The sequence below is a fragment of the Lepus europaeus genome, chromosome X, assembly GCF_033115175.1.
Source record: "Lepus europaeus isolate LE1 chromosome X, mLepTim1.pri, whole genome shotgun sequence".
NCBI classification, from domain to species: domain Eukaryota; kingdom Metazoa; phylum Chordata; class Mammalia; order Lagomorpha; family Leporidae; genus Lepus; species Lepus europaeus.
The window spans coordinates 71,573,598-71,586,171 of record NC_084850.1 but is presented as its reverse complement, the minus strand read 5'-3'; the positions used below and the strand labels follow the sequence as shown (position 1 = coordinate 71,586,171).

Genomic DNA, 12,574 nt, shown 5'->3' with positions numbered 1-12,574 from the left:
CAATTTATACATTCAATGCAATACCCATCAAGATCCCGAAGACCTTCTTCTCAGATATAGAAAAAATGATGCTGAAATTCATATGGAGACACAGAAGACCTCGAATAGCCAAAGCAATCCTGTACAACAAAAACAAAGCCGGAGGCATCACAATACCTGATTTTAGGACATACTACAGGGCAGTTGTTATCAAAACAGCATGGTACTGGTACAGAAACAGATGGATAGACCAATGGAACAGAATAGAAACACCAGAAATCAATCCAAACATCTACAGCCAACTTATATTTGACCAAAGATCCAAATCTAATCCCTGGAATAAGGACAGTCTATTCAATAAATGGTGCTGGGAAAATTGGATTTCCACATGCAGAAGCTTGAAGCAAGACCCATACCTATCACCTTACACAAAAATTCACTCAACATGGATTAAAAACTTAAATCTACGAACTGAAACCATCAAATTATTAGAGAGCATTGGAGAAACCCTGCAAGATATAGGCACAGGCAAAGACTTCCTGGAAAATACTCCAGTAATTCCACTTTTATGAAACTTTATTTTCCCAAACTACGTCGCACATCCTCACTATCCGCCATCTTGGCTCCGCCCCTGTTTTCCTACCTTTTTTTAAAAATTTATTTTTAAGAAAAGGAAAATTCTGATTAGTCATAATTATGTTATTGTGTCTTCCAAGTTATACGTGATATTTTTATCCTAAGTGTCTAGCTATCTATCTAGCTTGATATTTACAACTGATCTAGTAGTCCCTCAAGCTAACCCTGGTAGTTTGATTAGAAACTTGGAGTTAGAAACAAGTTTCTTTATTATTATTATTATTATTATTAATAGTAATAGTAGTAATATTTGAACATGAGATGGATAGAGACAAAGAGAGAGAAGAGAAGAGGGGATATATAGAGAGAATATCCTATCTTTTCTTTCACTCCCTAAATACTGGTAATCGCTGGAGCTGGAAAAGGAGGAGAAAGAACTCAGTCAGGGTCTTCCATGTGGGTGGCAGGCACCCAACTCTTTGAGCCAGCAGTTACTCTCTTCTAGGGTATGTATTAGCAGGAATCTTGAATTGATAGTGCAGCCTGGAAGCAAACCCAAGAACTCCAATATGGAATGTGGGCATGCTAACCAGTGTCTTAAACTGCCATGCTAAACCCACACTGAGAAACAAGTTTTCTAAAACATCTAAACTGTTGCTGCTCTACACCCCTGAAAAAGATTGTTCTAAAATAAAGGGTTAAAATTGATTTTCCTTTTATTCTAACTTTTTATTTATAATAATCATACATATTTCTGGGCTACAGTATGATATGTCAATACATTTATACAGTGTGTACAGATCAGAAAAGGCCAATCAGCACCTTGCCCTCTTTGACATTCTTTTCTGATAGGAGACTTAGAGTTTCTCTCTTCTATATCTTCATACAGTACAAACTAGATCATTATGAACTATGGGTTCTCCACTATTGTGAGTAACACTGGGAACTTATTCCTTCAATTTAACTCTGATTTGGTACCCTTTATCAAAATCTAAATTCACTTTATCTCCCCATCCCTCTAAGCCTCTACTAATCACTATCCCATCATAAGACTGAGTTTTTTTCATTTGTTTTCATTTTCCGCATATGGGAAAGCAATGTTGTATTTGTCTTCCTGAGTCTGGCTTATTTCCCTTAACATGCTCCAGTTTCATCCATTTTGCTGCAAATTACAGGATTTTATTGTTTGTATGACTGAATAATATTGCCTTATGTATGTCTACCACATTTTCTGTATCCATTCATCTGATGAGGGACACCTTGGTTGATTCTGTATCTTGGTTATTGTGAATATTGCTGCAGTAAACATGGTTGCAAGCTTCTGCACAGCAAACAAAACAATCAGCACAGTGAAGAGACATCTGACACAATGGGAGACAATATTTGTAAGCTACTTATATGACAAAGGATTAATACACAGAATATATCAGGTAGTGAAAAAGTTGCACAACACAAAACAAGTAATGCAGTTAAGAACTAGGTAAAAGACTATTCCAGAGGTCTATGAGAACCTCAATAGATGGTTCTCAAAAGAAGAAATAAATTTGTCAACAAATATATTTTAAATGCTCAATATCGATAGACATCCAGGAAATGAAAATAAAAACCTCAATGAGCTATCAGTTCATCCCTGTCAGAATGTTTATTATCAAAAAGAAAGTAACAAACACAGACAAGAATGTGGAGAAAGGGAACTCTTTCACACAGTTAGTGGGGATAAAAATTAGTAGGGCCACTATGGAAAGCAGTATTAAGATTTCTTTAAAAAAAAAAAAGAACTAGAAATGGAACTGCAATATAAGTCAGCAATTCCAATCCTGTACATATATTCAGAAGACATGAAACCTTTGTATCAAAGAGATACCTGTTCCACCATGTTTACTGAAATTGTTTTAAGGAAATCATAATGAAGAGAAATGAAGAGAAACACTTGTATAGTTAACGAATCAGCTACATCAACATCAGTGAAAAATGATATGACAGATGATGAATAGAGAACACTTTTGACTCCTGTTCAACTACCCAGAAATAATCAGGTTAACAAAAGTTACATATTCAGATATATAGAGTCGAGCAAAAGGAAAAAACAATCACTTGTAATTCATTGTGAGGAAATGCTAATCCATGACCACAAATTTAGCTTAGGTTATCAAAACAAACAAAAAAAAAAAACTGACTTGAGTCTTAATTATAACTAATCTTTTTTTAATTGAACTTTCACTAAACAAGTTATAAAACCCAGTTTATATCCCTTAGTTCCCCATTTTTCCTGTTGCTTTATAAAATCTTTTTTACTGAACCAGTGCTGTGGCGTATTGGGTAAAGCCACCGCCTGCAGTGCCGGCATCCCATATGATTGCCGGTTTGAGTCCCGGCTGCTTCACTTCCCATCCAGCTCTCTGCTATGGCTTGGGAAAGCAGTAGAAGGTGGCCGAAGCCCTTGGGCCCCTGCACCAGTGTGGGAGACCCAGAAGAAACTATGGCTCCTGGCTTCAGATCAGTACAGCTCTGGCCATTGCAGCTAACTGGGGAGTGAACCAGCAAATGGAAGCCCTCTCTCTTTCTCTGCCTCTCCTTCTCTCTCTGTGTAACTCTGACTTTTGAGTAAAATAAATAAATCTTTAAAAAATGTTTTTGCAAGAATTTTAATTATTAACAGGAACTCTCATTTTTACTGTATATGGCTACATTATTACTCATGTCTCCAAGTAAATTGCCTTACATGTAATTTTTGCCCAAGAAAACATTTATTTAAGATATACAGGCTTTGTGCATTTCACCAATACAATTTTAGGAACATAGTGATTCTTTCCACCCTATCCTTCCTCCCACCTGCACTCCCACTCTACTTCCTCCTCTTTAATTCCCATTCTTATTTTTTACTAAGATCTATTTCAGCTCACTTTATACACATAAGATTAACCCTATATTAAGTACAGAGTTCAACAAATAGTATGAAAAAAACAAAAACACACACACAAAAAACTGTTCCTCAATAGTTGAGACAAGGGCTGTCCAAAAGTAGATCTTAGTAAAAAGATGGATGATTCCCAACTGGGCCAAGACAGAGCAGATGGCAGAGATTTAATCGTAATACTCAAAGTGGAATGCACTTTAAACTTATGAATAGCTTATTTCTGTAATTTCTCATTAACATTTTTTGGACTACAGTTGTCTGTGGGTAACTGAAACCACAAAATTAAAACTGTAGATAAGCCGGGACTACTGTATTCTAATTGACTAGAGTTTAGTCTAAATAGGACTCTTAGAAATACTGCAGGTCTATTGTCACCATTGGAAATAAATGTGTCATACTCTCTTAACCTGACAGCTTTTCTTCTTCTGCCCTTATGTTCACCAATCACCTTTTCTTTATAACTTAGCATCCTGTTGATGTCTTCCCTATGGGAAACTAAAGCACACATCATACATTCATAAGAATGCATAACAATTATTCTTTCTATTTAATATTAAAGTATTCCCTTCAGCTCCGAGCTGACTCTTGGGAAGGCAGTGTCTCAGACCTGCACCCAGGAGGCTCCCCCTCCCCAGGCCTCTCTTCTCTCCTTGTGAGTCCCCTGGTCTCATTGACCTCTGGAATCTGATTTCCTGGGGTGAGGTGAAAGCAGGCCCAGGGAGGGAGGTTACCACTTAGGAAGCCACAGCTGCTATCAAGGTGATAGAAGTACTGACAACAGCTGACTCTCAGAAACTGCTACACCAGCTGAACACTGTTGGAACACGAGTCTAGATGTCAACCAAAAGTCTCTGGCTTGAGACTAATTAAGTCTGCACACCATAATGGTCTCAGAATGACTGCACGACTAAGGGACTTCCAAGTAAAAGATCGTCTTAGTCTAATTCAGTTTTTTGGCTTTCACAGGGAGACATTTTCTGGAGCTGTGAATTTACTGGACAGATTCCTGTGTAAAATGAAGGTACAGCCCAAGCACCTTGGACGTGTCAGTGTCTGAGTTGTTTTTATTTGGCTGTAAAATCAATAGAAGAGGAAAGGAATGTCAGACTGTCAACTGACTTGATCCAGATAAGTCAGTATAGGTTCATGGTTTCAGACTTGATGATAATGGAAAAGATTGTACTGGAGAAGGTGTGCTGGACAGGCAAAGCTACTAATGCCTTTCAGTTTCTGCAAATCTATTACCCACTCATTGAAGAGAACTTGCCGTTTGAAAGCAGAAATAGCCTTACTTTTTGAAAGACTGGAAGCTCAGCCATGTCACTGCAGGATCATATTTCTTTAAAGCAAAGCATATAGAGTTAACAGAAAGAATAGGAGGTCTTCAAAAACATTCCGAGACAAATGGCAGAGATTTGACCTTCTGGCAAGAGCTTGTATCGAAGTGCTTAACTGAATATTCATCAAACAAGTGTTCGAAACCAAATAGAAGTTGAAATGGATTGTGTTTGGGCATACTGCACAGCAGTTGAGCCATAGATACTGGAGAATAACTCACCTTCCAACAATTCCTGAAATGGTTCCTTAATTCGTAAATTTGGATCATTGTTATTCTTCATATAGAGGAAATTATCCAGTACTATAATTTTCTTTTAAAATTGTAGAGTTAAAATATCAATTATCTTCAAAGTAAACAAAATGGAGTTACAATAGCAATTCACTGATCTGGTAAGATAATATTTGAAGACATATACTATATATAGTACCCTAAGGGTAAGGAATTATTCAACCTCTGATATGTATGTTAGTCATTTCATTAATCAACAGATAAAAAGTGTCTTCCTCAACAACCTGAGTTTTTAAAGCAGCCGTAAAATGGTATTTTCTTATAGCACATCATTTTGTTCTATGTAGACCCAAGCTCTGGCTCATTTAAAGATATACTAGCTGAGTAGGAGAGTAAGACCAAACTTTTGGGTCATATGTAGACTAATTTGAGAATGTTAGCTTATAAGCAAAATCAATATGAACTTGGATAGTGTATTTAAAGAAAAAGCAAGATATAGCTGATGAGTCTTGACATTGGGTGTCTGGAAACTGCAAGAGTGCCAACACTGTAATTACTATAATATTTGGAATTCTGGGAACGTAGTTACATGCATAAAATGTAAACTTGGGGTCACTGTGTATCCAGTCTTGACATTTAAATTTCTTAACTAGTAGTAATGGTTTATCTTTTTCCATTCAAAATTAAATTAATATTGAACTTATCTGTCATTATGAAACTTAACCTAAACAGCTAGTTCACTTTTGATAGTAATTATTTCACTGGTGTCTGATAAGTTGTTTTTTTTTGTTGTTGTTGTTTATTTAAAGAGGATTATTACAGCACAACAAAAGCTCTGAACCCCTTCTCCACAAGCCTGAGCTGTGGATTCCATGGTGTTTTCATGAGTTTCAATTTCAAGCCTTAAAACTTTACAACTAGATGAGCATGATGTTCTCAGGCTTGGGAAAACTGCCTAATTAGTATTATGTTATAGTGGAATTATGTTTAGATATGAATTCATCTGTGAAGCACTCAAATCAAAGTTAAAAGCATAAATGTGAGGCACTAATCACAAGCTTGGGAAAGGAAACTGTGAATATTCATTTCTTAACATTGATTTAACGTTCTATATTTGATTGATATATTTAGGTAGTATGGAAAATGCTAACCTACGTAATTTAAATGTTTTACATTATGAGGTTTTCAGCAAAGTAACATTTCACATATGCACTTTTAAGGTATAACAAAGGTTAGTGTTTTAGGCAGTTTAAATGGTTTCCTGTTGCCCAAAATGCAATACTATAATTCTGAGAAGGGGACATTATTAGTATATGGGAATTACATTTAAATTTGAAGGTGTTTTATAGGAAGCAAAAAAAAAGGCTTAGTAAGTTTGGCAAATTCATAATCTTTAATATTTCTTCAAGGAAACAGGTGATGTTTTGTATGTGCGATAAGATCTTTTATACAGAATCTACTGCCCCAGTCTAGTCCAACCAAGAAAATTGTTTTCTAATTTATTAGCTGCTAAAATTATCACTCTGAGAACTTACTTTACTCCACTAAAGTAAGTTCAGACTAGATTTAACACTCCAGAAGTCTTTATTAAGTGCTGCTTTCATAAAATTGCCATTGCTTCTAATTCAGATTGGAATAAAATTCTAAAGAATATGCTTTCACTAGTGCCCTTACTGCATCTTACGAAAAGTCAGTAGACTTCATAAGTAGATCACTGAGGCAGTGTTCAAGAAACAGTCTTCAGTCAGTCAGTGAATGCAAAGAGGTCTACAGTGTGACGGTGCCATGGATAAGTAACGGAGTTTATTCAGAGTGGTTATAATCAATTTTGACACGATGTTGTGGATAAATATGCAGCAAAAAATAAAAACCAAAGAATCACAGCATATATTATCCTCAAATTTTATAACACATGGTTTATAGGTAACTTCAGTTTTCCCAAAAGGCTGGTAATATTTTGGTTATTTTGATACATCATTGTTAACTTTGAGTTGGCAGAGGGAGCCTAACCAAATATCATTCTCTTTGGTACTAAGTGATATAACGTTCAATAAAGCTATTGAAATGCAAACAAAATTAGAGTATTGACATTTTGATTACATTTGGCAGTCTCACGGAACTTGGTTGACTTTTCCTTTGAGCTTGATTCAGTATGTTTTGATTCTCTCCTTACACAGGGAGTTCCTGATCAAAGAGATGTAATAATTAGGATTTTCAATTAAATGTTTGATTTTTTAACTGTAGTGAGATAACTAGTAGGCTTTGTCTGGTCACCAGTCTACATCACTGAACACTTTTTGTTAAATTTCTGGAGAGACCAAAGAAGATTTTGTATAAATTAGACAAGTATAAACACTTTGAAGACACATGATATGTATTAACTGCATCATAGTTTTTGATACATAGTTGTACTCAATACATGCTTTTGAATAAGTGAATTAGTAAATTTATTAGTATAAATATTCATAAGTTGTCTGCATTTATTTCAAATTAAAATTACCCATTTACTTTTTCTAAGATCTATTTATTTGAAAAGAAGAGTTATATAGAGAGGAGGGACAGACACAGAGAGAGAGAGAGAGAGATCTTCCATCTGCTGGTTCACTCCCCAGGTGGCTGCAACTGCAGGGGCTGGACCAGACCAAAGCCAAGAGCCAGGAGCTTCATCCAAGTCTCCCATGTGGGTGCAGGGGCCCAAGCGATTGGGCTATCTTCTGCTTTCCCAGGTGCATTAACAGGGAGCTGCATGAGAAGTGGGGCAGCCAAGATTTGAACCAGTCCCCATATGGGATGCCAGCATCACAGGTGGCAGCTTAACCCATGTATGACACAACTCCAGCATCCCAAGTTTTTGAAGAAGTTTGAATCATAAAATTTGAATTCATTTTAATTTATAATAGAAGCACCTAGCTCTATAGATTAATATAGTCTCCATTCTTAAAGATATCCCTATATAAAACTCACCCTCATCATTTCAACATATGCGTTCACCACCCCATGACTTCTTTCATAGATGTGTTGTTTCAATGAAAGAATGGTGAGAAATTGTATCATTAGATAACATTACACCACAGGCTGGAAAATCTCATGATACTGCTTTGTTTCCACTGTCAACAGTTCCCTGTGCTCCCATTGTTCTTTTACAACCAGCTTTGTTATTTCAGGGGACAGGCAATCAAAGGCTAGTTCCCCAACATATATCCTATGCTAGTAAATCTTTGTCTAAAATGTCATTCATAAGTTTGACACTATTTTTCCCCTGGCTCTTTAAATATGTTGTCCAAGTCTGAATGTTTCCAATGACCTTTCACCAGGGAATTGTAATCTGGATGATATCAGAAATTGCTGATTATTTCATTTCTTTGAAATTGCCTTATTTCCTTTACTAACCTCAGGTTAACAGCAGATCAAAAGTGCACTGCCAGAAAGTATCTAGGTTTTATGTGAACCTAAAGTCCAGTTTTGCCTCTTAAAGAAGTAAATCCACAAAAATTTTGCTTGAAAAAGCCAGTTGCGCAGAAAATCCCTCAGTGAGCCATGTGGAAAATATGATTGCATTTGGAACCTTACTCTAATACTGCCTTTCAAACTCATGATTAACAATTGTGTTGTTATAGAGTTTTTCTAACATTTTATATAAAATTCATGCTGTTTTAATGTTCACAGATTTGTGCACATTATATCAAAAACCAATAGTATCATTCAGCATAATCTAACTTATCAAGAAAAATAAAACTTTCAATAAGAAAAAAATTTTTCTCTCTCCAAATTGTTTTATACCTTTGTAGCACTCAATTTAGAAAATAATCTCAATGCCAAAAAACGATTCTGTTTATTTAAGAGTCTCATGCTCTACTGACTGAGCTAGCCGGGCTCTAAGATTCTGTTTATTTAATACACAGTAACTTTCTCTTACTCCATTTTCCCATTCTGTACTAAAACATAGCCAATGCGGTATTTTGAAACATTTATAATTCAGCTGTAAATAGCACCTTCAGAATCTGGGGGAAGGAGGAAAGTGAGACTGTAGGAGTGAGAATTGGAACAGTGTACGTGTTCCCTCATCCTTTGGCATGCAGCTTTCTGATACGACTTACTATTTATTTCTGACATTCACACAGGCAATTACAAAAGTCTACCTGTGTGGGGCCACATCAGATGCTGAGTCAGCAAATTAGCATCTAGTTTTAGTATCAGCAAGCATTATACTTGTAGAATTTTTCCTTACATTTAATTTAAACCACTCATGGTAAAACTTTTCTTCTTAGTCTACTATGAAAGAAAATAACACGTTTGTTTTGTTACTATTAAAATAATTAATGATGATATTAAAATACAGACTTGCAACGAACTAATTTAAATTCTTATAATCAGAGCTAGCGTTTAGCCTAGCAGTTAAGACATCCATGTCCCACATCAGCTACAAGGGTTCCAATACCTGACTCCAGTTTCCTGCAAATGCAGGCCCTGGGACTCAGCAGTGATGTTTCATGTAACTGGATTTCTGCTACCTATGTAAGAGACCTGGATTGCATTCCCTGCTCCTGCTTTTGGTCCCTGCCAAGCCACAGCCATTGTAGTCATGAGGAGTGAACCAACAGATGAGACTGCTCTCTTTCTCTCTAACAAATTTTACATTTTCAAAAATGATTTTAAAAGAATTCTTGTAGCTTTTCATGTAGATTGTTTCTTAATTTTAGACTTAAATTCTCATTGTTTTAGTATCCTTAGTCTCTGCATTTTAGTAGCATGTATATATTCTGAATATTTTAATGTTTGTATCACTAAGAAAAAAAGGTTTTTCTCTATTGAAAATGCATTTAGACAAGAAACCTACTTGAATTTTTCTAAAAACATAGAAGCCTAAGTGCAACTTTTAAATGATTTATTAATTTTTTGAAAGGGAGAGTAACAGAGCGAGAGGGAGAGAGAGAGAGAGAGAGTGAGCAAACTTTTTTTCATCCACTGGTTCACTCCCCAACAACTTAACTGCAACAGTTAAGGCTATGCCCGGCCAAAGCCAGGATCTAGGACTCCATCCAGGTCTCCCATATACAGCGTAAGAATTCAAGTACTTGGGCCATCATCCACGCTCTCCCTGGTGCATTAATAGGAAGCTGGATCAGAAGCCTGAAGTAATCAGGACTTGAACCAGACACTCCGATGTAGGAAGTGGTTGTCCCAAACAGTGGTTTGACCTGCTGTGCCAAATACCTGCTCCTAATTGTTACTGTTTTTTTTAATATTAATTTATTTCATTTGAAAGAGTTGCAAAGAGAGTTAGAGAGAGAGAGAGACAGAGAGGTCTTTCATGCATTGGCCTACTCCCCAAATGCTCCCAATGGCTGGGGCTGGGCTAGGCCAAAGCCAGGAGCCTGAAACCCCATCCAGGCCTCCCACATGGGTGGCAGGGGCCCAGGTGCTTGGGCCATTTTTTGCTGCTTTCCCAAGGGTATTAGCCAGGAGCTGCATCAGAAGTGTAGTAGCTGGGATTCAAACCAGCATCCATATAAGATGCTGGTATTGCAGACAGTGGCTTAATCGGCTATGTCACAACACTGGTCACATGATACTTTTAAGCAGAGTCATTGAAAGGCCATTTCTCTTGATTTATTGAACTATTCTCTTAATATTTATAGCCATAAGTACTTAATTTCATTATTCATTTTTCATTTTGTTCCAATGAAAATTGATTAATTTGGTTAAATTCACTCACTCCATTGAATAATTAACACTTCAAATTCAGAGACTGTTTTAAGCATCAAGCCAACTGGAAACACCATATGCTTCCAGATTTTCAAGATATTGTTTTCTTCTCCCTGTTTTAAATTTCATGCATGTTACAGTTAAAGACTATTTCTCACCTGCATATGCATTGCTTTTGTGGAAAATAAATGTACCTTTATGTCATATCTGAACTAGCTCAAAATATTTCAGCAGAACTTCAAATGCTAGCACACAAAAAGCATGGATTTCCAAGGTGCTCACTGTGAATTATAGTCACTTAGCATTTAGATGGAATGCTTTATTTGCAATATGCTCATGTAAACACTTGCTTGGCCATGCAAGTAAACAGTAGAAGAGCAATCCCAGCTATTTGCTACCAGCTTGGCAGTGTCTCTATTTTTTAATGATTAGGAGCTGGACAGAAACTGATTACACAGTATGCCATATTGTATCCTTCTCTGGTGACTTAGTGCCACATCTACGCCTACATTTACAAAGTATATTTTGAAGATATACTGCTTATCTAACACATTGAAGCCACTTTTCTGTCAGACATAATAGCTAAAACGCTCTTATGGAGATCTCTAATGTGTATATTCTTAGATGCGAAGCTCCTGTTGCAAAGTTTACAAGTTAAGAATCTAACTCATTATTCTTACTATGTATTTGTGGTCACTGAGAATGTGATCATCTGTTTTATTAAATGCTGTGATTTTTGGTGGCCTTATATTTCAGATTTAGCTTAATAAAAATTGATAATTGAGAGATGCAGTATACATAGTCTCAACAGTATGATAATCAGTTAATGCTAAAGTCTAAAAACCAATTTAAAATAAATTGGGAAATGATAGAGATAATTAAAAGTGATTTCATTACAGGAGTGCAGGCAAATCTCAGGATGATTCATTTTGAACCTTAAAGACTATAAAAATAGCTACTATTCTCAAGAACCACTTTTGGAAATTTAACAGAAACATACACGAATGATAATTCTCTTCTTGGGGATAACACTATAGGGAACACACTTTTTATGAACACACCTTTTAGAGATCCAAGTGAACTACCTGGGTACATTCTTAAGCATTAAGATGGTCTACAGTCACTCATCATAACCTAGTTTCCACAAGATTAGCATTGTGATTTTAGGTCACAGAGAAAAGAGTAACTCTAGAACAATGATTGAAAGTGCAAGAGTAGTGTTGCAAGAGATAGCTCTCTCTGGGTGTTTCATGTCCTTGTACATCTTCCTGAATTGCCAAAAATGACAGGTCCCAACTGCTATTCATTCAGGTCATTTTTCAGAATTGAGTTTACAGCAACATTGAAGGATAAAGCAGTATTTATCCCAAGCATACAAAGAGTATGCTTGTACATTGCTTGACACTAAAGAAGTGAATTTCCCAAGTCCTTTGTGTGTATGTTTCTAGGCCGTATCACACTATTCCTTCAAAACTTGGGAGCAAGGGAAACCTGTGCTAAAATGCCTGTGTTCATGCTGATTGCTGTACCATGAGGAATAAAGTCTGTTCTCTCTGTCCCAGGGGTTATATATGTTCTGCCAGCATCTATGAAGGCGTTGCAGGCTTAGTAGCTTGCACATAGGGAAAAATAAAATTCCAGCTCTGATGGGAAAGACATTAATATTTCTTTATCAAACTAAATATCCACCAATATTATCATGAGAATCAATGCCACTGTTTCTTGGTGTGAGTTAATGCCGCCGAAGCCTGGAGCTTCACAATAATCAAGATCCATTCAGCTACTGAATTTGCCTTTGGCCTCTTAATATTTCTTTTTTGGTAAACTCC

The 12,574-nt window shown here is 36.3% G+C and overlaps 1 pseudogene; it reads left to right on the top strand.

The window, feature by feature from the left end:
• The window catches only part of LOC133752673 (cyclin-G1-like), a 49,968-nt pseudogene extending 44,908 nt beyond the window's left edge, over positions 1–5,060 (top strand).
• Positions 5,061–12,574: the final 7,514 nt, after the last annotated feature.